At 51.3% G+C, this 27,114-nt stretch overlaps 1 protein-coding gene across 15 annotated transcripts in view; it reads left to right on the top strand.

The window, feature by feature from the left end:
- Positions 1-27,114, top strand: part of AGAP1 (ArfGAP with GTPase domain, ankyrin repeat and PH domain 1) — a 532,124-nt gene that overhangs the window by 125,267 nt on the left and 379,743 nt on the right. The window contains exon 1 of one of the 15 annotated variants that reach the window (XM_038574277.1): positions 19,488-19,860. The exons of the other annotated variants lie outside the window; for them this stretch is intronic. The gene's annotated coding sequence lies outside the window, so the exon portion shown is untranslated. Of the gene's footprint in view, positions 1-19,487; positions 19,861-27,114 lie in introns of those variants that run through there. 15 annotated transcript variants of the gene reach the window in all.

Consider the following 27,114-nt stretch of genomic DNA (forward strand, 5'->3'; position numbering starts at 1 on the left):
GGCTGAGCCCTGCTTCCACGTTTATGGAGGATACCACCCGGGCCATCTGGTCGCCCTCCAGCCTCTGTCTACCTTGGGCTGAGATCCTGCCCTCCTGGCCTGAGGCCCTCCCTGAGTCCCTGTATCCCTGAGACCCCTTGTCTCCTACACTGTCCCTGTTGGTTCACCCAGCCTCGAGGAATTGCCCTAAGCAAGTGAGCTGATGCCATGTCTGGGGGGTGACAGCACTGATCAAACCTGAAGGGAACAGAGATCTACTGGGGGTGGGGAGGGGGGATGCATGGCATGCCTCCGTTTTGTTAAGGGATCCCCCAATGTCATTTCATAGACCTCAAGAACACTCAGGGAAGAGGGCTCAGCACCAGGGTGGAAAAAGGTGGGCAAGATACCAGTTCTTCCACCCACGACAAGTGTGGGATGGCAGCACAGCACCAAGAAGGAGCAGAGCCTGGCTTTGGAGGCGGCTTCCCTGACTCCACATCCTTCACCATCCACTGACTAGCTCTCTGGCCCTGGGCAAGTCCTTGACCTCTCAGAGCCCTTTTCCTCCTCTGCAAAAAGGAAATTGGACCCAGCTGCTGTGGGTTCCCCTCTTGCTTTGTTTCTTAAGGAAAAGGGGTGTAGACTCACTGGTTTCTTCTCTGTGATTCTTTCCAACTTCAGCATGTTATTGGATGGATTCAATACCAAAGGGGAAACTTTCCAAGAGGATTTTAAAGGTGGTCCCCTGAGCAGACCACAGAAATAGATGTGAAGATAGCTTTTTAAATCATTTGTATTGCGTTCAGGGCATAAACAATTGTTGAAATGCCAGCCTAAATCCAAGTTTAAAAATTAAAAATAACCTTTCTTTTAGAAAACAATGCAGGTCAATTTTATTTTTTAATTTTAATGGTGGAGCCCAGTGCGGGCTTGAACTCATGACCCCTAAAACCAAGACCTGAGAAGACCTTAACTCACTGGGGAGTTGCATGCCACTCCCATGCAAGACCTTAATTCACTGAGGCCCATGACGCCAGAGCAATACAAGTCAAGTTTAGAAAATACAGAGAAAGCACCGGGAGAGAAGTCTTAACAGTAAAGCGAGAGGAGATGAGAATCCGTGTTCTCTAGCTGTGTACTTTAATCTGGACTGCGAGGAGGGCTTTTGTTCATAAGACATCTTTAATGTCATGGGGGCTCTTTCTCCTTCTTCCCTGGGCCTCTGTGTGTAGCGTGTGAAATGGTTGACAGGAGCCCCAATTGATTCTTCTCTGCCCAATAATGTGTTCATTGCGGTGGCATTTCCTGGACAGCTGGGGTTGCTTAACTGTGTAGCTACAATGGTAAGATGAAGGAAACAGATTTTCCAATTGAAAATTTTAATACATGATGGATTGAAAAGGGGCACCATAAACCACATCACATACACTGCTGATGGTGTGATGAGAAGAATGATTTTAATAGGTACGTCACTGTCCCATTGCGGAGACCAGAATAAAGAGTGGTGCACCCAGTTGAAGGTCATCCACAGACATCCGTGTGTGGGTTTAGCAGAGATGAAATGATCTCAGGACAATGACACATGACAAGTGACATGAACTGGATATTGGTACTCAGTAGTTCCCCGGGGGGACTGGTCCTGAAGGTGACATGCTCTCCACTTAACCCCCAAAGGCTTTCTGAGGACCTTCTCTTTCCTTCCCATAGGACAGTGCTTGATGATAATTTCCTCTGAAAAGTCTCCATCGTGGGTCTCTGCGGTATTTTCATGGAGGCAAATGGTCTCAAGAAAATTAGAATAAAAAGATCCAACATATTCTATCAGAATCTCTGAGCTGCTTCTCATGGCTATATAGGGAGCAAATTTAAACATTTATAAGGAGTAAGAAGTGCATTTTCCATCCTTATGTTGTGTCTTTGTCAGTGTGATTTGCATTCATAGAGGAAGCCCAGCAAACTTGGAAAGAAAATGACTTTCTGATTGAATCATGTAATTTCAAACAAAGCTATTCATGAATAAGGAATATTAATTATTGTACCCAGGGTGATCCCCAGTTTTTGTTTTTTGTGTTTTTTTTTTAGTTTTGTGTTAACAGAAACATTTGTGCATTCCATACAAGGTCAGCATAGATTTAAAAGCAGACATATGCCTTGAAAATTTATTCATGTTGGAATCAAGAACATGGAATTAATTAAGTGTACAGAAGCTGGAAGATAGAAGGGTCACTGCCTCCATTTTTGTTCCGTAAAGCACTTTATTCCCCTGGGAGGTCATACTCGGCCATCGTGCGTGGTGTATGCTTTCTTCGCAGTGTGTATTAATAACCTGAGTAGGTGGAAGCCACGACAGAGACAAAACCAGAAAGTGACGTGTCTTGAATTTGTTTCTAGGAATGGTAGTGCCCACGATGCCCGGGGATCTCTCTGGGAGTCCCAGCGTCATATCTGAATGGCTCTGTCACCTTCCAGCCTCGATGGCCTCACTTCTCAGTTACTTTTGTCCTTTCCCCTTTATTTTACCACTGTTAATACTCCGCACCCCCAGGCTCCAAAAATGAAAGCTGATGGGGATAATGGAACAGTCCTGAGTGCTTTTATCTGAGCATCTAGTAACAGTGATGATGTTTCTCAGGTGGCGTGTGTGTGTGTGTGTGTGTGTGTGTGTGTATGTGTGTGTGTGTCTGGTCCCCAGCACAGCAGCTACATCTGAGAAGAGCAGAGTAGGTGGCTCTCGTCTCGCTCTCCTGGTCTCCTTGGAGCAGGACTCCTTACTTTGTGGGGAAGTAATCTACAGTATCACATATATAGATGTTTGTGTATATACATATATGTATATATTTGTGATACATTTGAAAAAGTATGGCTTATTCTTGCTTGAGTTTCTTCAGTGGAGATTTCCGAACTCTTTTTTTTTCTGCCCCAGTGAGGGGCAGTGAGGCCCTGTCCTGCTGGGGGGATGAATCTCTGGCAAGAGCTCCTGCTTGGTCTTTGGTCTGCAGATTTAAGGGAGAAGGTGGGGCCAGTCAGTGCAAAGTGAGGCAAGGCTGTCAGAGCTTCCGATGCTTCTAGTAAGTGACCAGCAGGGCTGCACAAACTTCGCTGGGCAACTGAAGAAAGCATTGTGTCCCAGGAAGGCAGGTGCCTGGCATGTCTTTTTCTTCCCAGCAAGGATGTAGAAGTGGTTCTTTAAGACCTCAGCAAGAGGGACGCCTCGGTAGCTCAGTGGTTGAGCGTCTGCCTTTGGCTCAGGTCTTGATCCTGGGTCCCCGGATCGAGTCCTGCATTGGGCTCCCTGCGAGGACCCTGCTTCTCCCTCTGCCTGTTTCTCTGCCTCTCTCTGTGTGTCTCTCATGAATAAATAAATAAAATCTTAAAAAAAAAATAAAAAAAAGACCTCAGCCAGACCCAGGACTGCAGCCCCTGTTCCCACTGGCCTGGGGGCGCGCTCCTGCTCATGATTGCTAATGAGAATACCACATGGGAGAGGATATTGCTTTCATTTATCTTGATGTCTTTTTACCACTATGGAAAGAGATATTCAGGTCTGAAAAAGACATATACCTTCTTTGGAGGGCAGTCATATCCTCATTTCTGGAGCTACATTGAAAACAAAGAGAGTTTCAAACCTAAAATCTTGATTTTGTATATATTAATAATAGTTTAACATAATGGCACACAAGAAAGGAGTCAAAGACTCTTTGAGTCTCCATCGGGCTTCCTGCTCAGTGGGGCTCCTGCCTCTCCCTCTCCCCCTCTCCCACCTTCTCGTGCTCTCTCTCTCTCTCTAATAAATCTTTAAAAAAAAAGAGAGAGAGAGAGAGAATTGTTATTTGCTGATCACGATGGCGCTGTCGTGGGCTGAATGGTGTTCTTCCCAAATTCCTGTGTCGGATCCCTAGCCCCCAACCCCGCAGTATGTCAGAACATGACTATTTAGAGGCAGGGTCTTTAAAGAAGTTGTTAAATTAAAATGAAGTCACTAGGATGGACCCTAATCTAGTGTGACTGGTGTCCTTGTAAGAGGACATTAGGACAGAGGCATGGAGGCACCACCACGTGAAGACACCGTGGGGCGGACGCCGTCTACAAGCCAGAGAGGCCTCAGCAGGCGTCAGCTCTGCTGACACCCTGACTTCAGACTTCCACCCACAACTTTGTGAAAATAAATTCCTGTTGCTTAAACCCCCCAGTCTGTAATACGTTATTAAGGCAGCCGGAGCAGACGATGAACTTTGAAATGTTTGTCTTGATAGGGTCATTGAAACCAATGAAATATTTATGGAAATTTTTCCTTTGTTCCTCTCGTAGAGCGTTTTTGCTTGTTTGTGTGCACCTTTTCTGTTAACAGAATGACTTTTGTTACTAGAGGTGACGAGGGTCCTGCTCTAGAAATAATGCTACTAATGCTACATTTGGAGGTACTGAGTTGACTAACCTCAGAAGGTCTACATGTCTTCTGAGAAGGGCTCCGTTTTCCAAGCGCCCAGGCCTTTGTACTGATCTAATTATATCCGGAATGTGTCTGAGGGTAAGAATTTATGGCTTATTTATAAGTGAGTGTTTCCGCTTTAGGGAAGGGAGGTCAACAATTGGCAGACTTCCCTTGGCCTTCCAGGGTCAGGGTCAAGGGCAGGAGGGGGAGGGCTGAGAGGGCACTGGGGAGCCCTAGGAGGGCTCACAGGTGGAGGCGGGCCCACCAGATGGACTGGACAGTGGATGTCGCGATTCGGGGCCTCACTGGTGTTCCTGGGAGGGCTGCCCTGGAGTCTTGGGTGGAAGCAGAAGCCAGCTTGAGGCCGGAGGGGGTGGGATGAGAAGGGTAGACAGGGTTTACTCTCTTTCCAGGAACCCTTGAAGGGGTAATATGACCTCAGAACTGGTACCTGTCCTTGAGATAAAAACAAAACAAAACAAAACAAAAAACAAAAAAAGGAGCTGGTTTTCCCCCAGTCTGTTTGGAGATTTCAGTGCCCTGTGCCTCCGAAGTTGGCCAGGGACTTGTGTGTGTGTGTGTGTGTGTGTGTGTGTGCCACCATTTCTGTCCGCCTGCTCCCAAAGCATTTTACACTCGCTCTCCTTTCCCTTCCCCCTTCTCTCCCTCCCCACCCCCACCCCAGCCCCCGCCCCTCAAGCCCAGAGGAAGGACGTGCTCTGACTTTCTCCAGCAAAGCTCTTTCATAGTTTTATTCCTGGCACTCTGACTGCCTTTGTGGCCTCCCTTTGCATATCCGGAGACCTGGTTGGGCTCTCCTTAGAGGCAGGCCACATGCAGGGTGGGGTGGGGTGGGGAGGTGGGGTGGTGGTGTCAGCCTTACCCCTTGGGTAGGCTTGGTGATTTGATGAGCCTATGACCTCCAGTCCAGCTCCACCCCTATGGTGAGGCCCAGGGCCCCCTTGCTACCTCTCTGTGCAGCTTTCTGTATCTGAAAAAGAGGTATAGCGATAATCCCTACCTCTTGGGAGCATTGGAGGAGTAAACTGAATTAACTGAATTAATATCTCTGAGGTGCCTCCAGCTGGGCTTGGCCTTGACCTAGGCCAGGGGTGGAATGGGGGGCTGAGGGTTGGTCTGGCTGAGCCCTGAGGTCCTTTGGGGGGGGGGTTGTGAGCTGCAGAGGGAGGGTCTGGGTGGCAGGCCTCTGGGGCCTCTAGGTAGAGGTGCCTGAAGGTCTGGGTTGATGGTGGGGTTGCTGATGGCCTGGTGCCTTTTAAGCCCAGGCTGACTATCTCAGGTAGGCCATAGCCCCATACAGTGAGGTTTTTTTTGGACTTGTGAATCTTCAGTCAGTGTAAAATGCTTTCCTGTCTCTCCTGTAAGCCAGTAGGTGAGCCGAAGGTATGCTACTTGCACGGCTGCCCAAGCCTGGCCATACCACTGCTGTGTGTTGTTTCTTAGGAGTGAGGCTGCCTCTGGCCAGGCTGGCAGAGTGTGGACCCAGGCCACCTCCGTGGTGCAGAAGTGGTGTGAGCACCTGAGGCCCCACGTTTATCCCTTTGCCGTGGCATTCAGGGGCATAGTGTGAATGCTGGAACCTTCTGGAGCAGTGGCGTGAGACGGTGGGGAGTCTGGGTAGCGTACTTGGGTAAATGGCCATCTCAAGGGTTACATTTCCTTACACACGAACTCCTGATTTCCTAGAGCATTCTTCCCGAGAAAAAGTGCTTTTGTGTGAACATCTTGTTGCCCAATGTCACTGTTTCATGCCCAGAAATGTCCAGTGCTAGCTGTTGCTTCTCTGGAAATTCTTCGACAGTCAGGGTACAGTGGGGTGGTATTTGCACACACAAGTGTAGCCCTTTCTGTGGATGACTTCCCAGAGTGCCATCCATGCCTTGTGCAGGGTCCCACTGCAGTTCCTGACAGCTTCCCTCAGTGTGCTGTTTGAAAAATGAAAACATGATTTTGAGAACTTTTAAAAAACTTTTAAAAAAGATTTTATTTATTCATGAGAAACACAGAGAAAGGCAGAGCCATAGACAGAGGAAGAAATAGGTTCCTCACAGGGAGCCTGATACGGGACTCAGTCCCTGCACCCAAGATCATGCCCTGAGCCAAAGGCAGACACTGAACCACTGAGCCACCCAGGCCTCCCTATTTTGAGAACCTCTAAAGTGCCAGGTGCCAAGGACCAGGCTATTAGATCCTTGGATTAACTCTAGGATAGGCCCATTATTATTCACCTTGTAAATAATTCTAAGTTATTTCAAGGGTTCTGGTTCCCTTTTTTTTTTTTTTTTTTTTTAAACATTTTTATTTTCGAGAGAATGAGTTGAGTGGGAGGGGCAGAAGGAGAGAGAGAAGCAGATTCCCCGCTGAGCAGGGAACCCAACTCAGGGCTCAATCCCAGGACCCTGAGATCATGACCTGAGCTAAAGGCAGCCGCTTAACTGACTAAGCTGCTCAGGTGCCCTTCAAGTTCTTCATGAGTGTCCTGAGCACCAGGATCAATGGCATGCATTTCCTTCTAGGTCAGTAGAGGCCCAGTGCCCTGCAGGTAGCCCTCGCTAGCTGAGTCTTGGCCAACCAGCTGACCACCCCTATCCTGGGATGTCTGCTGCTTTTGCATCATCAGCATGACCCAGGCTAGAGGGGTAGGCAGGGAAGGAGTCCTCCTTGGAGAGCTTCCTCCAGGCTCTAGACCCCTCCATTCTGACCAGCTCTGAAGTGAAGCCACTGCTTCCCTAGGCATTCACACTTCTGGAAACTCCCCACCCCCAGACATGGCTTCAAGTCCACCGAAGGAGGGGCATGCTTTCTAGGGGCAGCCACCCAAGATCAGCCGCAGTGGAGGATTTTTGTGGCCAGGGGAAGGAATGAATCACCGTCCTCTCCATGCATTTCCCTAGTTGCTAGAGACTTTGTAGATAAACTTATGGGGGGTGGGGGGCTGCTGTGTGGTGTAGCAGTGTAAACAGGGGTGTTAGCTGACCTCTGCTATTACTTGCAACATGACTGAGGCACTACTGCTCCCTTCCAGAATTAATCTTGAATCAGCTGCCTGGATTGGGTAAAGTTAAGCACCAGGCAGCGTTTATTAAGCAGAACACTGATAAGGCCTGAGGTTTAGAGATAAAGATGTTGGTCCTGTGTCAAGGACCCTGGTCTTCTAGAGGAGGTGGTTATGTAAAGGGCAAGTGTTGGGTCAGAGCAGGGGGACTGATACTGGGAAGGGGTGGCCTAGGCTCTAGCGATGAGCAGGACTCCCCTGATCCTGCAAGCCCCAGCAGGAGGCTGTGGGGAGACTGGGTATGGTACGGTCCGGACTGGATGGGAGTTGGCTGTGTTGGAATAAGGGATCTTGGGAGGCAGCAGGCAGCCCACCTTTGTCCTAAACACTGGGTCAAATGCTTCATATGCATCATCACATTTGATTGTCACATCTCCGCTATCATCACGTCCTTACTGCCAAGTGAAACTGGACTCAGAGACTCAAGGTCACTTTCCTGAGGTCACACAGGGTTTGCATCATTCTGGCGTTAGAGCTCAGCGCCTTAGCCACCCTGCATAGCAGGGGCTGGCTGGGGACCTTCGGGGGCCTGGCAAGCCAGTTAAGGAGTGGGCATTCTGTTCTGTAGCTGACAGGGACTCTCTGAGTGGAAACGTGGCCTAAAACTTCCATCAGGGTTGAAAGGCTGGCTGTCCCCTTGCTCTGGGAACCCAGCGAAGGATGAAGAGGATGGAATATAAAGGCAGGAAGCCGAGTGCACTCTTCAGGGAGGTGGGAGGAGCTTGGGAGGGGGCCGGAGGGCACACACAGGGAGGAGAGGCTTTTGTTTCTGTTTTTTATTAAGTGGGAGATAATTGAGTATTTTCAGTGCTGGCTGAAGGACAGGAGAGGATCGTGATTGATGTACACGGTCCATTTGCCAACTCCGAGTGGGAGCGACGAGTATGGCTGGGAGGCCCAGAGTGCAGCAGCTCGGGGGTGTGGTACCCCCATGTTTTCAGGGCAGGCTGGAGGCTCAGATCATTGGAATGGGAATGTGGGGGACCAGGGCTGCAGGGAAGGGCTGCAGGGTGCCGGTGCTACTCCCCTCAGCTGTGTGAGCATCTGCACTGGGGCCCCGGGATGTACACTCAGTGTTCCCACACTTGCGCACGCACAAGAATCTCCTAGAGATGCGGAGGGGAGGGGTGGGAGGCTGGAGTCTCAGGTCCAGGCTGCTCCATGGACACATATTGAGGAGCACCCATCCTGCGGAGTGGAGTGTATGGATGGTGCCACCTTTGGGGTGGGCCCAGGTGGGGTGTCAGGCATCAGGGGCTGACAGCCATAGGTGAAGTAGACAGGGGTGTCTTGGCCTGTGCTGGATAGAGACAGGCCTGCAGATCGGGAGGGCCAGGGGGTGTTACACGAGCCTCCTGACGGCAGGAGTGGAAGTGCTAGAAAGAGGACAGCTGTCGTGGAGGGTTGTGGGCCAAGAGGGGGACAGTTAGGGGCTAAGATAGTGGGGTGGCTAGTGTTGGGTAATTCAAGGGCATGACCTTGGGAGAAGGCCGCGGGAACTAGTGAAGGGAAAGACCACCTGAGTGCAGGAGACGGTGTGGCCTGGCCCTCCACAGGGATGCCGCACCCCTCGGCACCTCCTCTGGGGTGTCTGTGAGGCGGGGACAGGGAGAAAGGGGCCCCGGGGCACAGCACGTACATCCCAGTTCTCTGCGTCCACTCACTGCCAAGCCACCTAGTAGTGTCTTCGATGGCTGTAGGACTTTGCAGTTTGGAGTCTTTGGGGGCTGCCGCTGACCCACGGGCAGTAGTTTCTGCAGGGGCCGTGAACCTCCTTCTCCAGATTCGGGAAGTTTTGTGCTGGTGCCCAAGCAGCCACGTGGCCGCTGGCAGCAACACTCCTAGGAACAGAGACGATGCTGGGCGGGGGTGGGGTCAGCAGAGATGCCGGAGCCCTCCCGCTTGTTTGGCCGTGGCACTGTTGCTGTCATCCCTCCACTTTCCCTCGTGGAAGATTCTGGAGCCAGGTGGCCAGCCTAGCACAACAGACATCCTGGCGCGGGGAGGAGGCCGGGGCGTCTCACCCCTGCTCCCCGCAGGCAGGTTGCTGATGAGCCGTGCGTGGCAAGCAGATGAGAAGACGCGGATGTTTTGTTTCATCTTACTGTGTCAGAACTGGTCCCCATGACCCACTTCTCGTCTTTCTCTTTCTCGGGAGCACTTATGCAAATCGTAACTAGCGAGGGGGTGGCTGCTGCTAGCAGAGCCTGTGCTGTGTTTATCCTCCACCCCAGGGAACCGGGCCGGTGACACATTGGCTACTAGAGGCAGGAGGGTGGTCACGTGCCCCCCACTGCTGACTGGGGGAGGGAGTGTGTCTGGGCTTTGAACAGGCATCTTAGTCATGTTGTTTTCCACATTTAGAGAGAAATATATCAAACCTTCAAGTCCCCTGGGCACAGATAAAAGATTTCCAGATACCTCAGCAGCCAATTCCCAAATGGGATGCAGAAGTGATAACTCTGCCAAAATAGGCTTTTCTTGAGCTTTCTAATGGTATGGACAGAAATTCCCAGGGCATTATTTGTGGCCAAGATTTTTTATTTTCATAGAAGCCCTGGACTTCACGAATCTTGGGGGGGGGGGGGGTCGGTGCATCTACAGACAGACTTAGTAGGCATCCAGAAGTTGTCCGACATACTCAGGTGGCTGTTCTCTGACAGCTTGTGGTATTTGTTTCCACTCTGGGAGGCTCTTCGGGGTGGGGGGTGGGGGCGGCATCGCTATTAGACTCTTCCCAGTGTTCTGGTTGTAACGGCTGTAGGAAGATGCTCGTGCAGATGGTATCATTAGAAGAATCTCTTCTGGTGGGTCCTGCCGAGGAAAATGCTGCCAGACAGGCCTGGTCCTGTGTGCACTCGAAGACTGGGAAGATTAGGTAATTGGGAGGAATTTCTTGGTTTTTCTCCACACAAATTCCAGAGCTTCTTTGCAGCTGTCCAAGGGACAGGTGCACAGTTGTGTGTTACCCTTGATTAAATCCTTCTGATTCCTCAGCTGCGTCTCCCCAGAGGGCTGGAGGCTGGCGAGGAAAGCAGAGCATCCCCGGGGGGAGTGGGGCCGGCGAGGAGATGCTCTGGCCTCAGCCAGTGCCCAGCACCTCCAGAGTGACCATCGGTGGCGCAGGCTGTGGTCGCCACACAGACCACAAAGTGTGGTGTTTGCATCTGTTTCCACAAAGTGACGCTTAATGCATTTGGTTTTAATTTTATCTTGAGTCACCTGTGCCTGGCGTGTAGCAAGAAAGACCCCCAAGAAATTTCTGACCGTTTCCTTTGTTTGGGAGTGAGAATCTGTTCGCTAAGGGACTCTTGGTGGCATATTTTTAAAATCAGGACGTTTTTCTCCTTGGCCCATGGAAGGGCATGTGAGCTTTCAGCCTGGTTTTACGTGCTTCCTGTTGGCTCACCGGTGCCAGAGTGTGTGGAGAAATCTCTCTCCTGCTCCCCTGGAAGTAGGCTGCTTTGTCTGTACAGTGCGTTGGATTCGGGTTTCTTCTAACCGTAGCTCGCCGTAGTGGAAACGGAGTTCCTGCTCTCGAAAGACACTGTGTGAGCAGTGCCAGCCTGACCCAGTGGGGAGTAACGGGAGACAGTGTGGCAAGGCCGCTCCAGCCCTGGGCACAAGTCCCCGCGGGGGCTCCTGGCGGTGGGAGCTCCGCGGAGGGCAAGCCAGTGAGCTTCCCTGAGGTCACGGTTCCCGGTGCTCTCTCGAGGCCTGGGCAGTGCCGGCCTGTCTCCTCTGCACGCGGCTCGTGGCCCGAAGTCTTCAGGCACCGTGCTTAGGGTCTTTTCTGATGAAAACCAACACAGCGTTGCTTTGAATTTAAAATAATGAATGTGGGTAAAACAAAAAATTCCCGTCCCCCCTTCCAACATTTAATCATGTCCATGATACTTGCTGATTTAAACTAGTTGTACTTGATGATTTGTCTTTCACAGAATGAGGACTGGTAGTGGCCTCATCTCTAATGGTTGGTGTTCTCCCAATTTTGGGAAGGATTCCTGGAAATAATTGCTGCTGCTTTTTTCTTTTTTTTTTTAACAGAGGGACTATCTCGAGCTTTTTTTTTTTTAAAGATTTTATTTATTCATGAGAGACACAGAGAGAGAGGCACAGACACAGGCAGAGGGAGAAGCAGGCTCCATGCAGGGAGCCTGATGCAGCGCTTGAACTCGGGACTCCAGAATCACGCCGTGGGCCGAAGGCAGGTGCCAAACCACTGAGCCACCCAGGGATCCCCTATCTCGAGCTTTTTAGTATCATATACAGAGGCAAGAGAAAACAGTTGCATCAAAAAAATAATAAAACGAAAAGTCGGAAAGACATAGGAGTCACTGCTCGTTTTCTCACACGAGCACACCTTGCTTATCTCTTTGGAGCAGTGAGTGGTTCTCTACCAGTGACCTTTTGCTCCCCAGGAGACAACGGGCAATATTTGCACATGTTTCTGGTTGTCGTGACTTGGGGAGGGGTACACTGGCATGGGTAGGGAGGCCAGGGATGCTGCCCAACATCCTGCGATACACAGGATAGACTGTCCATGAAGGAGGATCCAGCCCAGAGTGGCTGGGGCACAGAGGCTGACCACTGTGCCTGCATGAATGCCAAACGCCACCTCCTTCTTGAAGGCTTTCTTGAATCTTTCAGCTAGAAATAGCCATTTTCTGCCACCTGCTTACCTGCATCCTTCCTGTCACATGAAACACTTTTTTTTAAATTATTTTTTATTGGTGTTCAATTTGCCAACATACACAATAACACCCAGTGCTCATGCCATCAAGTGCCCCCCTCAGTGCCCATCACCCAGTCACCCCCACCCCCCGCCCTCCTCCCCTTCTACCACCCCTAGTTCGTTTCCCAGAGTTAGGAGTCTCTCATGTTCTGTCTCCCTCTCTGATATTTCCCACTCAATTTTTCTTCTTTCCCCTTTATTCCCTTTCACTATTTTTTATATTCCCCAAATGAATACATGAAATACTTTCTGCTGATGTCAGGTTATTTAGGACACTTCTCAGTCCCCTTACCTCCCAGTGCCCCCATCACTGAGCAGAAGGCTCTGGGTGCAGTCGGTGTGCTTCATGCTGCCGTCTACCTGCTGGAAAGCAGAAAATGGATGAGCAGGTGGGCCTCTTGCTGTCATAGTGCAGGTCACAGACTGCTCAGAGCCACATTTTGTATTTGCCTTGCAAGAATCCTGGGCAAGCAAAGTGCAAGCATCTCGGCTGCCCCCCACACAGGTGTGCTCACTGAGCATCAGCATCTTGCAGTGTTCATCTGTGGTCCAGAATCAGGGGAGGGCTCCCCAGAGAAGCCCTTTGTGGGGCACTGGGCTGGGCTTGGGGTACTGTGGATCAGGGGTGGGAGAGAGCCTCTCACTCCTCTGCCTCACCCTTCCCACAGAGGTGCCCATGTCCTGGCTGCTTTGCACAACGCTGCCTGATTCTCTGATCTACGGATGCCTTCAGATGGGAAGTTGACTAAACCAAATTTGTTTTGTTGTTGTTGTTTGTTCTTTTAGTGTTTTTTCATTGATTTTTTTCAAGATTAAAAAAATTATTTGACAGAGAACACAAGCAGAGGGAGAGGGAGAAGCAGGCCCCCCACTGAGCAGGGGACCCCCCCCCCCCCATGCTAGACTCAATCCCAGGACCCTAGGAATATGACCTGAGCCAAAGGCAGATGCTTAAGTGACTGAGCCACCTAGGCGCCCCAAGATTTGGTTTTGATAAGTAGTTGCTGACCTTTGACTCCTTGTGTCTGGGGCCTGGTGGTGGTGCTGTTAAAATGGAAGAGTGTGGAGCACAAGTGCTGCCTTACAAGTTCTGTGTATTCATACACATAGGACCATGCAAGGTTCTGTTGGCAGCGGCGGCATCATTGTTGGTCCTTGAGGAAAAGTGTAGATGTAGGATGTAGGTGCTTGGAGGGACCTCTTTCTTCCTGCTGACTCAGGATGTCCTGGCCTTAGCGACCGAGCACACTGGCCCCTTTCTGACAGGTCCTTCTCTCTTTCATGGCTCCTCTCTTTTTTTTTTTTCTTCAAGATTTTATTTATTTATTCATGAGAGACAGAGACAGAGACAGAGAGGCAGAGATGCAGGCCCCATGCAGGGAGCCTGACGCGGGACTTGATCTGCAGGATCAGGCCCTGGACTGAAGGCGGCGCTAAACCGCTGAGCCACCCGGGCTGCCCTCATGGCTCCTCTTTTAACTTCGAGCTTATACAATGAGAGAAATGGGGCCCCTAATGGGGCCCCAGCGCAGGCAGGGATGATCGCAGAGTCGTCAGTCTACAGAGGCCCAGCACCACGGGAGATCTTGGATCAGAAAGCCTTCCTCCCCTGGTGACCAGACTTGAGTCTCCAGCCTAAAGGTCAATCAGGGAAGTGTTGGTTTAGCACAAATGCCTTTCTTTTTGCTTCTATCTGTATCTTTTTGTCACCCTGCTGCCAGAAAGTGGTCTTTAAAGTATGCCATGAACTGGGGGAGGTGCTTTGTCGCTCCTGGGGTGGGTGTGCAGAGCCTGGGCAAGGTCAGCCGCTGGCCGGTTGCGGGGGCCCACACGTGGTTCTGCTAAGATACCGTGGATGTGATCACTAGCTGGCAAGTTCTGTTACTTGGAAAGTCGGCTTGTGTAGCAGATGGCTCAGCTGACTACCAGAGATTTCCTTTAAATAAGGCTCTAGTAACACTTGAAAATAATATTCTCGTGGAGGATGTTTAAATTATGGTTAGCTAGAAATGGCCCAGGACGGGGTCATGGGAGGGTGGCCAGAAGGTCCCATAAACTGAGAATGGGGGAGCGAGGCCAGCTGCAGGAGGCGATGCGGTGGGGGTATGCATAAGGGTGCCCGCCATCCCTGGACCCCTCTGTACTCCTTCTGTGTCACGCACTGCACCCTCTGCAGCGTCGAGGCTTTGCTTGCCTGCCTGCCTGCCTGCCAGCTATTTGGTTTTGATGGAGTAGTGAGATCAACTACAGGCTTTTTTTTTTTTTTTTTAATAAGCCAAAATGGTGATATATTCTAAGGCACAGAAAAAAAGATTGTAAGAAATGCTTGTCTAGAGGGGTCATTTTCAAAAGCAGCAGAAAAATAAAGCATAGTGCCACCTGAACACATAGAGCATGACTGTTTCTATTTTTAAAAGGCTGGTCTGGCTGTGTAAAAGGGGATTTAGATTTTGGAGTGACAAGATCTATCTGAGCCTCTGATTCTTTGCATTGGAAGAGCCCATGTATCCAGGGCAGTGGGGAGAGGGGTCTCTCTCCCCGGTTTTTCTAGCTAGGCTGTCAGACCTGGTGTGGAATCGTTGTGATTGGTGTCAGAGATAAATGCTTTCTGGGGAGGTGAAAGCACTGAGGGGGCAGTGAACATCTGGGCTGTGGCTTAAAGAGGTTCCCTCATTCAACACCATCTGAGCTTTGGAGTCATCTAAGGTGGATCAAATGGAATCTTCTACTCTGCAGATTGCATCCTCCGACAGCAAAGTACAAACCCTGGGCTGGATTGTACACAGCCCAACTGGCAGGAGTCGGAAGACACCAGCCATTCAAGATTCAAGCGCTTAAGGAATTCTCTTTTACTTTTTACCTTGGGCTCAGATAACAAGAAGATCTATGTCTTAATCCTGGGCTGAATTCATAGTAAAAATGCATCTCAACATTTGAAGGTTGCCTTGGTCTTAAAAAGTGAGAGTGGATCCCAGGCTGAGTTAGGAGTCCTGGGTTCCGATCGCACCAGGGCCCCTCACAGAGAGAGGTCCCTGCCACTCTGCATGGCCGAGTTCCATTGTTTCCCCTTAAATCCGGCCTGACCTTTCTGTCCACACAGATACATCTGTCAAACAGTAAACCCCACCCGATGCTAGTGGTGCTCACCCTGCAGACCCACAGGCAAGGCACTGCTGTCTCCCTCCCTCTTACCTCCCTCCCTGTCTTTATGTTAAATCACAAGACCTTGAAAAGACCACTGTTTCACAGCTTCTTGAGTTCTTTGAGGACAGAGACTGTCTTCTCACCGGGTCGTATTGCAGTAGGTGTCCAGCGTGTATTTAAAGAGCAAATGAACAAGTAGAGAAGTGAATGAGTAAATGGAAACTTGCTAGGTGTAGAGATCATTAACATTTGATTAGTGCCAGGCTCAGTAGTACTCGCACATTTCTCTCTTCCTGGTCAACAAAGTAAATGCTGATGCTTACGAAGTCAGAAAACGCCTCTGTGGCATGATGATGGGCACAGGCAATGTGACCCCAGGCTCAGCTCTCAGCAGCCAGCTGTGTAGCCTTGGGGAAGGCACCCACCCTCTCTCAGCCCTCCGCATCCATGTAACCTGCTGGGCTCAGGGAATGTCATTGTAATAGCTGATTATTATCCCACTCTGGAAGTTGCTGGTTCCCGGGTCTAATCAAAGAGGGCTTTTTATCCAAACTGAAGGTAAGACTGATCTGTCCTGGGAGGGTTCTCTAACTTTGCACTTGCGGAGATGTCAGAGGTGTTCCTCTTGAACCTTTGGGTGCCAGAGCTTGCAATGACCCTATGATTGTGGCAGTTAGGTACAGCCACTGGGGGTGGTCAGATATGTTTTAACCTTTTTAAAAATTTTTTTATCTTTTTTAAAGATTGATTTATTCATTCATGAGAGAGAGAGAGAGAGAGATACACACACAAGCAGAGACAGAAGCAGGCTCCATATAGGGAGCCTGATGTGGGACTGGATCCCAGGACTCCTGGATCACACCCTGAGTTGAAGGTAGACGCTCAAACACTGAGCCACCCAGGCGTCCCATAACCTGTTTTTTTTTTTTTTTAATGGGCTTTATTTTTTGGAGCCATTTTAGGTGAACAGCAGTACTGAGGAGAAGGTACAGAGGGTTCCCACATACCTCCTGCCCCTACACGTGCATAGCCTCCTCCACTACCTACATTCCTTCCAGAGTGGTATGTTTGTTACGATCGCTAAACTGATGAGGGCATGTTGTTATCACCTAGAGTCTATAGTGTACCTTAGGGTTCACTTTTGGTGTGCATTCTATGTGTTTGGATAAATGTATAGTGACACATGTCCACCATTATGGTGTCATATGGAGTGTTCTCCCTGTTCTAAAAATCCTCTGCTCTGAAGAATCTTCTTAAAAAGGAATGGGATCTGGCGGCCCCGGTGGCTCAGCAGTATAGCGCCGCCTTCGGCCTAGGGCCTGATCCTGGAGACCTGGGATCTAGTCCCATGTCGGGCTCCCTATGTGGAGCCTGCTCCTTACCTCTGCCTGTGTCTCTGCCTCTCTCTGTCTCTCATTTAATAAATAAATTTTGAAAATAAATTTATAAAAAGGAATGGGATCACCCTAGCAAGCTTTCTGATCTATCTCACTAAATCTGAATAATTTCCCTTTGAGGTAAAATCCAGGAATCCTAAGCCATAATCTCCTTCATAAGAGACCTCGCCATTCATCTTTGTATCCCCTTCAGTGCCATCAACTCACTATTTGGTGAAAGAGGAAACTAGGGCTTGCAAACAGTCATAGAATCCCAGAATGATGCCTTGCTGTGAGCACTTTGCCCCCCAAAAGCTTTTCTCATGTGTCTTTGGCATTTCCAGGCCTCGAGAAGCCTGTGTAAGCATCCAGCTTAATGAGTGGACACCATAGTCATAATATGTATGACATTCTTGCTGTGGAAACTTCTAAGCCAGCAAACAGAAACCCCTATGTTCAGGAAATCATCAAGAACTAATGGGTTGATCAGCTATATGACAATACTGTGTGGCATCAGGTCATCCCAAGAACCAGGATCTACAGAGCCAAGTGATAGCAAGTGGGGATATTTGGTGGAAGAGAAACTCAGTGTTCAATATTTAGCCCTTAGCACACCATGCCTGTCACACAGGTCTTAGCTCATTTAGTCCTGGTGGGAATGCTGAGTTTAAGTTTGATTTTTTTTTTTTGCATCCCCACCTTCCAGGTGGAAAATCTGAGATGGCCAGGAAGTGGACAGGCTTAGACAGGCGAGTCTTCTTTCTTCCTGCTCTGAGCCAGTGTTCTTCTGCCTGTTAACTGTCCCCCGCCTTTTCCCACACATTGGGAAAATACCCCTACAACATTTTATTAAGATTTTATTGGGATCCCTGGGTGGCGCAGCGGTTTAGTGCCTGCCTTTGGCCCAGGGCACGATTCTGGAGACCCGGGATCGAATCCCACATCAGGCTCCTGGTGCATGGAGCCTGCTTCTCCCTCTGCCTATGTCTCTGCCTCTCTCTCTCTCTCTCTGTGTGACTATCATAAATAAATAATAATTAAAAAAAAATTTTATTTACTCATGAAAGAGAGAGAGAGAAGCAGGCTCCATACCGGGAGCCTGATGCAGGACTCGATCCCAGGACTCCAGGATCACGCCCTGGGCTGAAGGCAGGCGCTCAACCGCTGAGCCCCCCGGGCTGTCCTGCAACATATTTTTAGGAGTGAAACCGCATGGTCCTCGGAGGGCAGCGATGGGAGCGGCAGCATCACCGGGAAGCTCCCACCCTCGGCCCTTCCTTGCTCTCTCCGTCCCGAGGAGCGCGCACTTGTTCCTCCCAAGCACAAGTGTGTGAGTAACCGGTACCTGAGAAGCCTTGCTTTTTAAGGAAGTCCCTGCTTGAGTTGCATCCTCTGCGGCCCTCCAGGTAAACAGGTGAGGGGCGGCCCGCAGATTCGGTTTTGCAGGCCACTGCCCGGGGGCTGCAGGGGGAGCGCGGGCCGGGAGGCCCCCCGGAGGCTCCGGTCCGCGCGGCGGCGATCCAGCCCGGCGCTTGTGCGTGTCCGCGGGCCGCGCTCCCGCCGCCGCCGCCGCCGCGCTCCCGGGACTCGGCCGCCGGGCTGGGCGCGCGGCCCACGGTCGCTCCACGCCGGCCCCCGCCCGCCCGCCCGCCCCGCCCCGGCGCGCATTTCCATTTTAAACCGCCGCCCGCCCGCCCTCGGCTGCAGCCGGCGCCGCTGCCCGCGTCCCGGCCCGGGAGTGGCGGGGCTGCGGGGCGCAGAGCGGGGCGCGGAGGCCTGGAGGCGCGAGCCGGCCCCGCGCCGGAGACAATGAAGCCGCGGGCGCCGCCGCCCGCCCCGGGCCCCGCGCGCCGCGCCCGCACCTGCCGCCGCCCCCGCGCCTGACCGCCCGCCCCGCCCATGGCTCGGCGCCCCGGGCCCGGACCCCCGCACTCGGGCCGCGCCGCGCACCGGCCGGCGGGTGCCTCGGGCGCAGACCTCGCGGCCTGAGCGCCGCCCTCGCGGCCGGCGGGGGGCGTGGGCCCCGCGGCGCGCCCTCCTCCCTCCCCTCCCCTTCCCCCCCCCCCCCCCCCCCCCCCCCCCCCGGCCCGGCCCGCGGCGCGCTGGAGGCGGCGGGGCCCCGGCGGGCGGCGCGCTGGAGGCGGCCGCGGCGCCGGCGACATGTACCTGCTGGACGGCGGCGAGCCCGCGCCCCCGCCCCCGCCCGCCGACGCGATGCCGCGCGGGGCGCCCCGGAAGACCGTCTACCGCATCTCCGTGACCATGGTCAGGAAGGACCCGCTGGCCGCCCCGCGCCCCGCTCGCAGGCCCCGGCCCCAGCCCCGGCCCCGGCCCGCGCGCTCCCCGGACGCCCCCGGGCGGCTGCTGGAGGAGGCCGAGGCCGAGGCCGAGGCCGAGGAGGCGGCGGCGGCGGCCGCTGAGGACCCCGAGGGCCGCCGGCCGCGCGCCTGGGCCTCCCGCACCTTCCGCACCCGCAGCACCGGGCAGCTGGAGCTCGGGCGGCTCCGGCCCTGCGCGCGCGCCCCGCACCCCGCGGCCCCCGAGGCGGCGCCCGGCAGCCCCGACGCGGACGCGGACGCGGGCCGGGCCGCGCCCCTGCGCCGGAGCCTCAGCTGCAGGCACTGGGGCGGCCCCGAGGCGCCGCGGAGTCGGGCCCCGGGCCGCGGGAGGCGCCACAGCAGCGCCGGGAGCCTGGGCTGGGCGCCGGGGGGCGAGGCCGCGGCGGACCCCGGGACGGCCCCGGAGCCCCCGGAGCCCGCGGCGCCCGCGCAGCCCGCCGCGGAGAAGCGCAACACCCTGGACGTGGGCGAGGTGCTCAGCAAGAACGCGGCGCTGTCGGAGCTGGAGCGCTGGGAGCGCAGCCAGAGCAAGAACCGCACGCTGGACAACAGCGACCTGCAGCGGCTGGAGCGCGCGCGCGCCGCGGCCGCCTCCGAGCACCGCCTGCTGCGCTTCTTCAGCGGCATCTTCGCGCGCAGGGACGGCGCGCCCGGCGCAGGGCCCCCTCCCCGGGGCGGCGCCGCTCGGCCCCGCGGCTACTTCAGCAGCCTGCGGCGGGCCCCGGCCGACGCGCACTCGTCCAGCGCCGAGAGCATCGACGGGTCCCCGCGCAGAGGTGGGCAGCGCGGCCGGGGGGCGGGGCGGGGGGCCTGGCCGGCCTGGCAGGTGCGCGCGGACCCGGGAGCCGCCACGCGGGACTGCGGAGCTCCCCCTTGCCCACGGGGCGCGTCCGCGGCAGGCGCTGCGCGTTGCCGAGAGCTCGCCGGCCCCGCTGTGCGCTGGCGGCCGGGGGCACCTGTGCGCCGCGGGAGACTCGGCCCTGCAGCCGCTGGCTGGCTGCACAGGTGCTGCTGCACGGCCTGGAGCAGCAGCCTTCCTCTCGGCTGGTTGCTTTCTCCCTCCCTCCCCAAGCCTACCCCCCCCCCCCCCCTCGTAGGCGCGACCATCTGTGAGGGCCATGGTTTGGCAGCTCTCCTCTCTTGGGTTCCTGCTAAAGATGCTGCACCCCGGTGGTCAGGGATACAGGCCTCTCCCCGCACACAGCCTCCGGTGTCTTAGCAGGAGCGCGAGGCTGGGACCGGATTCTGTGTGCAAGCAATGCAACCTACCATACAGGGAGGATAAATAAATAATCACAACCCCGAAGCCTATTCCGAAACTTCACTTCCCCGTTGTCCTGTGCCCTCCGACAGGGACCTCATTAGGAGAGGTTTTGAAGGGAGGTGTGACCGTGTTCTCTTGCAAGCGTTGGATAATCTGGTGGTGTTTGGAGGTCGGAAGTTGCAAAATACAGATGCCTTCCGAGTGAGAGTGCAGGGTCATCACCCTACAGGGAAGAGGCTAAGGCTGAGTGGAGGTGCTGGGTTGTTACACCCTGCTCTTGTTGGAGGTGGAGGGTGTGGAGAGAGATACTGTCCTCTTACAGTCACCGCGGAGAAGTCTGTTAGTAACATGCCTGTGCTGATTAGCAAACCCTGCTGCTGCGAGAGAGGAGGTAGGTGAAGCACTGCAGCATGGGGTTTTAATTAGAGATTTTCAGCTGGTGACTGACCACACCGGGAGAGAGTATTCCTCCCTGGGGGGTTTCACAGGTTAGCTGACTGCCCAGGGTGAGTATTCAAACAGCTGTTACAAAGAAATCGCCCACCTCTGCAAAGCATTCTTAAGGTAAAATGAAGATCCGTAATGTTATGTTGTAACATGCTTCTGATGAACCTCAGAATGTGCTAGAGCGTATTTGAAATTAAGCATCTAGTACAGGGTAGTAGAGTTAAAATCTGAAATTTTCTTTTTACCGGTAAGGTTGTGACGCAAAGTTACGTGTTGCAAGGCTTGCATTAGTTTAACTTGCCATGCACATCTGGGGGTTAATCTGCTCTTCTGGAATGTTTGGGAAGGGACTGTGACTCCATCCCTTCCTGCCTGCCCTTACCATTCTAAAAAAATGAGGAGTTATTTTGTTAAAGTTGGTTTGTGTCAAGTTGCTACTCCTGTTCTTTGTGTTCCTGAAGTTCAGGGCCGGGTTCTACCTATAATAGCAGGCTGGGTCTTTGTTTTCCTGGGTTTGGTGAAAATAGTAATTAGCTGCTTGGGTTCCAGGCAAGTACCGTGGTGGGGGTGGCGGGTGATGGGAAATGCACACACATGATTTAGATTGAACACATTTCATTGTGCTGCCTATTGCTGCAAGTTAGAAATATTGGGGTTTGGATATTTGTGCCCTGGTCAGATGGACTGATAATACTTTTGGTAAGTATAGGTGTGGAGTGTGTTGGAACTTTTCCCTCGAGGGCGGTGTAAGATGATAATAGTAATAATCATAATGACGCCTGGTTTGTTTGTTTCTTGTGGCCAGCCCCTCTCGGGGTGGAATTACTTTGGTCTGAGACATATCACTAGTTAGCGTTGTGGGTTGTGTGGAAGAACTGAATGTGAATGGACTGGGTTATAGCACCCACAGTCCGAATTCCAGGACCTCACTTTACTCTGAAGTTCTAGGTAATCAAAGAAAAAGCCGCATCTCTCACCTGCCTTTGGCTCTAAGGCCTGGAAAAAGGTCTGTGTTTTGGGGGTTTGGTAAGGTCCGTGGCTCTTACTACAAAGGTGCATGCAGCCCCTTTATTACACTGTTTACCTTTTTCTGTATTTGCTTCCTCTGATATAAATCGTTCAGAATTAGGTGCTATTTAAATGAGGTTTTGAATTTAAGGTAAAATGCTATGAAGTAATAACACTTCAATGCAGTGGAACCCAGGCTCAATTTCCCTGTGTCCAAGGGCACAGGTCCACAAAGTCTTTCTTAAACCATGGAGCCAGGTAGGCTTGCAAGACTTAGAAAATTCGGATCTTAGGAAGGTAAAATGCTGTGTGTTACAGAACACCGCATGGATAGTGGGGCAGCCTTCTGCAGTCAGACACTAATAATGTGCAGCAAAGCCTGAGATGCTCACATTCAGCATGATAAATATGCTTTGCCGTTAAGAGTCTTCTAAGCATTTGTGAATAAAGCTTCCATCTTCAGCCCTTCGTGGATTTCAGAACTATTCTGAAACCAAAACGCAGTATATACATCATGAATAGCATCTCTAGCTTTCTTTAAGTCTTGGGCCCCAATGTATTAAAATTTGAAGTTCCTTCAAGTATAAAGGAAATGAGAGGACGCTTGTCATTGAGGCAGGTTTTCCTTTCCTTCGGCTCCTTCAGCTATTAAATTGTGAATTGGCTATGGGAAGATAACTTCAAAAAACAAGTAACTATTACATCAGATAGTTTACTTGGCTTCTTAGAATTGCGTGGTTCATCTTAGACAAGGTACGTACACTAGTAGTGGGGAAGGACGACAGTCTTTTAAAACACACAGGCTTACACATCACGTGCATATATGGTTTTTCCTGTATTCTTAAGGCATTAAGATGAAAAGATTGGAGCACCTGCTTTTGTAGGATGGTTCTCTTGTACCTTTTAATCCCTACTAAGGCTTTTCTGCTTCCTTTGACTGTTACACACCTGCTTCCCAGAGACTCATGGCCGATTCCCCCCCTTCTAACCATTGGAGGCCCCAGAATGTTTCCGAGCCCTCTGTGTCGGATCAAGGGCAGTTTCCTATTACGTGATACCCATGTAGCAGGGCAGAGTCTGTTGACACAAGTATAACTTAATGCAAAAAAAAAAAAAAAAAGATCTAATAAGTGATTGATTACATTGTAGGGTGTTACTCCTGGCACATGCTGTCTGCATTCCCCCTGCCTGCCGGTACTCCCTGGAACCAGCTGCAGGCAGTGCTCATGTAGGGCTGCAAGTGTCTTCGGGATATTCTGTTGCTGTCCTCCAGGATTGATTGCAGCAATAAAGTGATTCATTGATAACCCTGACTGAGGTTAGCTTTTTAAATTAGTAATTTATAGCTGATTTTTGACAGCACGTTTTTTACGAGTGGCTTTGTTCTTTAATTTCTGATTTCCTTCATTTCTGTCGCTCAACTTGTGCAGCTTGATAAGACTGTTTTACAGTTTGGGGGGGGGAACCTTCAGAGGAGAAAGAGAGGAAGCGGTAATTAAATGAAATAGAAATTACTGAAATAACTTGGTACATTTTTATTTTTTAACTTGATTTGTTGCTGAAAAGGACATACGTGATTTTAAAGATACAGTATAATTCAGAGTTTCTCGTTTGAAACACTTTAAACTAATTATGTACTCCGTATTTGGGAAATCACATGCTTTTTTATAAATGACTCTAGATGGTAATTTAGGAAAATCTTCATTGTTTTTGTATAAGGTCAGATTGCTTTCCTGGAGAACAGAGCAGCCCACTTGGGATCCAGGCAGAGCTGCCTCGACAAAGGTCAGCCAGGGACGCTCTAGGCAGGCCCTGGAGGTTTGGACGGTGTCTTGCTGCATTAATTTCCTCAATGTGGAGTCCATGTTTCAGCATACCCACCTGTTAGCACCTTTCTTTAGGTCAGCCTGGGCCCGGAATATCTTGACACCAAAGAAATGTTTGAAAGTACATCTGCAAGAGAGGTCTTAAAATTTCTTACCAAATCAATTGGCGTCTTGCAACAAAATCTGGTTGGTTATATAATTAATAAATGTGTTTTGTTTGGAAGTAGAAGACTCAACTGTTAACCACCGGTAATACTTAACCCCCCCCCCCCCCTTTTTAGTTGTCTTGGTTTTCTGTTGTATTAACAGATATTTATTGGGTTTCTGTGGTATGTTATGAACAGGAGGAAGGAGCTAGAGCTAATTAAAGCATAAGTCCTGTCTACTGGAGTCCCGATAGTCTTTTGGGGGATGGAGAAGTTCTAATAAATCACAATTTTCATGGGATACTTAGGGGAAGGTATTACTGTATTTCTCTGCACAACATACCTCCGTTAGAGCGCTGGTAATCCCAGTATGTAGTAATAACCTCATTTACATACTTGCCAGTTCTAATAGTGGATCCCTCCTGGGCATTACCCATGTTATTTCTCTTTTTACCACGGAGTTAAGAGTACTGTGCTTGTTGGCTCCTGGATTTATTATTATTATTATTATTATTATTTTTAAGATTTTTAATTTTACTTGAGAACGAGAATGTGCGTGCACATGAAGCAGTGAGGAGAGACAGAGAGAGAAAGAGGGAGACGCCCCACTGAGCAGGGAGCCTGATGTGGGACTCGATCCCAGGACCCTGAGATCATGACCTGAGCCGAAGACAGATGCTTAACTGACTGAGCCACCCAGGCGCCATGGCTCTTGGACTAATAAGAGCCAATAAATGTTTGTGAGTGAGATTACTGAGAGGACTAGGGGACACAACAAGGGAAGCAATGCTCTTGAGCAGGAGAAGGAGTTAATGAAGACCTCACAGAGGGATAAAATGCTTTGGGTCTTGTAGGATTACTAGGAGTTTAAAAGAGAAGATTCTCCACCAGCAGGTTGGTTGGAGTTTCTGTAATTAACATCTAAGAAGTCATTCCTGTTCCTTAAATCTATATGATTAGCGGGGATCCCTGGGTGGCTCAGCGGTTTAGCGCCTGCCTTTGGCCCAGGGCATGATCCTGGAGTCCCAGGATCAAGTCCCAAATAGGGCTCCCTGCATGGAGCCTGCTTCTCCCTCTGCCTGTGTCTCTGCCTCTCTCTCTCTCTGTGTCTCTCGTGAATAAATAAATAAAATATTAAAAAAAAATCTATATGATTACCAACATCAAGCATAGGAAAGGACATTACAGCTTCCACAATGAGTTTTGCTTTGTTTATGGTAGGAAATCTCCTTTAGGCTGTTTTTTTTTTTTCTCTTTCATGATTTGAAACAGTCATTAATTTAAAATGATGTCACAGTAAAATAAGAGTAAATAAAGGTTTTCTTTATAAAGGACAGTGACTGAGAGAGAAAGTATGTACAGCTGTAGTTCTGTCCCCAGGTGATGAACAGAATTGGTATTAAGGTCAACAGATTAGCAAAAAGAAGGGAGATTATTGTCTTTGGATCATTTTGAGAGAAGTACCATCTGCCCGCCATAGTTCTGCTCTGGGCTTTGTTCAGCTCAAATCCGAGTCGGCTGTGGGTGTCGATGTTTGTAGGTGACGGCCCTGGAAATTCTGTGTCTGGTTAGGTTTTTCAGTTGACAGAGGCATTCACATCAGTCCTCTTCACTCCTGTTAAGTAAGGATTAACATACATGCCTCTATAATTAAACATATGTTGGTCCCCGTCCATAATCTCTCGTTATTTCCATTATTTGTAGTTGGTTTTCGATTCTAACATCACTGATGGATCTAAAGACTCAGAGCTTATGGAGAAAATCAGATTTTCTGGGTTGGAAAGTAGACCGCTCTGCTCACTCATTCTGCACCGGGCGCCTTAGTGAGAGGCTTGTGAAAGGGATCCTTTGGCCTCTCCTTGTCTAACAAACGCAGATCGTTATAAAAGGTGCATTTCAGTCGGCAGGAGTGAAGGGAAAGTGAAGGTCCCTTTCCTGCACAGTCCTCTGCTGGGGGTCGTACCAAGTCCTGAATCTGTTTCTGCTGTGATAGAAGGTGCAAGACTTTGCAGGCCACGGTGTGCCGCTCGTTTGGGTGAGCACGCGGGACTGCTCCCTTGGTTCGGTGGATTGTCTTTGAGTGCCAGTGGGACATGGTCATTGGAGCAGACGCTCACTTGTTTGAGATGGTCGTCAAAGGGAGTCTTGTGTCCCCTCTGTGGCTGTCCCTGCTGACCAACTCCAGAATGTGGAGTCCCTGCACGATGCCCCCAGCCTTTCTGGTGCGGCTCCCATTCTCTCCAGTTCCTCTCCCAGATCAGACTCACTTAGATGCCACTTCTTCAGCTGATGGGGCAATAGCTGGGATTTATCCAGTTTGTAGCTTCCTGTTCATTTAGCAAGGGCTTTGTTTTTTAAGTTTCTATTTATTTGACAGAGCACACAAGCAGGGGGAGCTGCAGAGAGAGAAAGAGCATCAGCTCCCTGCAGAGCAAGGAGCCTGACACGTGAGGCTCCATCTTCCCAGGACCCCGGGAACACGACCTGAGCGAAAGGCAGATGCTTAACCCACTGAGCCACCTGGGTGCCCTTAGCAGGGGCTTTAAAGCAGCCAAACACCAGTCGGTCTGTGAAGTATGTGAAACAGGATTCTGGACTTAGGGATGCTTACCTGTGATTTGCTTTCCAACAGCTCACGTCCCGCTGCCTTAGAAGCAGGCACAGTTGCTGGTGTGGGAGCGAGGCTGCTTCTGTCTCCTTCCATGCCATGCAGCAAGCTCATCCGTAGCTCCCAGATACTTGGAGCCTCCTTCTTCTGATGCCTTTAGTTCCCAAACTAGAATCCCCACCGTCTGAGACTCTGATCCTTCCTGTATTCAAGAGTAGGGACCGAATCTGGTTTCTTGATCTGGTTCATGGAAGATTCTGGAAGCTGAGTTCATTGAAGACGCTGGAGATTTCTAATTTGAAAGGGAAGCGTGGGAGCATGGAGACTTGTCTGCCAGTATTTGAGAAGCAGACATGAGAAGGACCCAGTAGTCAGCACTGACGAGGGAAACTCCCAGGGAAAGGGATTTTTGCCTCAGAAGTAGACAGGCACTTCCTAAGCCCTCACACTGTGGAACAGGCCACCTTCTCGTGAAAAGTTCCTATCCCTGGAGGTGTCCGAGCCTAGGCCGGCCGGCAGGGGTATGCGGAAGGGGTGCTGGGTTTGTTTGGGGGCTTAGAAAGCCTCATCCCAGTTTTAAGGTCAAGAGTCCCTTCAGGATCTAGGATTTTGATGCTTTTGTACCTGGTGTTCTCGTAGGAAGTGACTTTCTCCCAAGCTCCAAGGAATTTCTTCGTCCTCTTGCTTGTCTGCAAACCCTGCCCCCACTGGGGCTCCTGCTCTCTTCTCCT

The sequence above is a fragment of the Canis lupus genome, chromosome 25 (genome assembly GCF_011100685.1).
Source record: "Canis lupus familiaris isolate Mischka breed German Shepherd chromosome 25, alternate assembly UU_Cfam_GSD_1.0, whole genome shotgun sequence".
NCBI classification, from domain to species: Eukaryota; Metazoa; Chordata; class Mammalia; order Carnivora; family Canidae; genus Canis; species Canis lupus.